The sequence below is a fragment of the Wasmannia auropunctata genome, unplaced genomic scaffold (genome assembly GCF_000956235.1).
Source record: "Wasmannia auropunctata unplaced genomic scaffold, wasmannia.A_1.0 LD336048.1, whole genome shotgun sequence".
NCBI lineage: Eukaryota > Metazoa > Arthropoda > Insecta > Hymenoptera > Formicidae > Wasmannia > Wasmannia auropunctata.
In genome coordinates, this window is record NW_012026842.1 from 128,406 (window position 1) to 129,198 (window position 793).

The following is a 793-nucleotide window of genomic DNA, read 5'->3' on the forward strand; positions in this document are numbered from 1 at the left end:
GTGTGCTCTTCCGATCTATGTGGATTAATAAGTACATTTTCTTCTACTATATACCTTGAATCATAAACCACTTTGTTCCCTTGTTTTTGTAAAGTATAATGCACCATGTCAACACAAGAATCCGTAATATCATCAATACAATCTTCCTTCGTCGTAGTTTCCATTTCCAAACTAAAATCCGTAACATATTTCATCCTCTTGGTGCAATCTTCCTTCGAGAAAGATTCTATTTCAAAACTGAAAGTACAAAATACAATATATATGTTTTATATAATTGTGCCATTTTCACTAAAATTATATTTTAGTTACTTTTAATATTTAAAAATGCTTATATAGCAGATATTTACAGATAAATTTTTGATAAAAAAAATATACAAATGCATTTATATTTTTTAGAACTATATATACATAATTATTACCTTTTTCTATTCAATGCATTTGGGAATATTGATGGCACAGAATTTCGTTTTAGTCGCACTTGAGTAAAACCACATTGTTCGATGCAAGTGTCATCAAAATGTAGACTACAGATTCTTGCTTGCTTAGGCAATTTTCTTGTTTATTTAAGTTACGTATAGCATCCACTCATTGCTGTCTTAACTTCAGATTCGTTGGAAATCTGTAAAAATAAATCATTAATTCGCTCAATTTTATATCATTGACTACAAATTCCAGGTTTATGCACAATAAAAATTACAAATAATATTTTGGAAATAATTAAGTGGAACACGAAATTAAGTATAGTACATAATCGGAATATACTGAATATCTATTTACCATTAATAAAAAAAAT

The 793-nt window shown here is 27.4% G+C and overlaps 1 pseudogene; it reads right to left on the reverse strand.

Moving 5' to 3' along the window:
• The window catches only part of LOC105451672, a 13,650-nt pseudogene that overhangs the window by 1,907 nt on the left and 10,950 nt on the right, over nt 1-793 (reverse strand).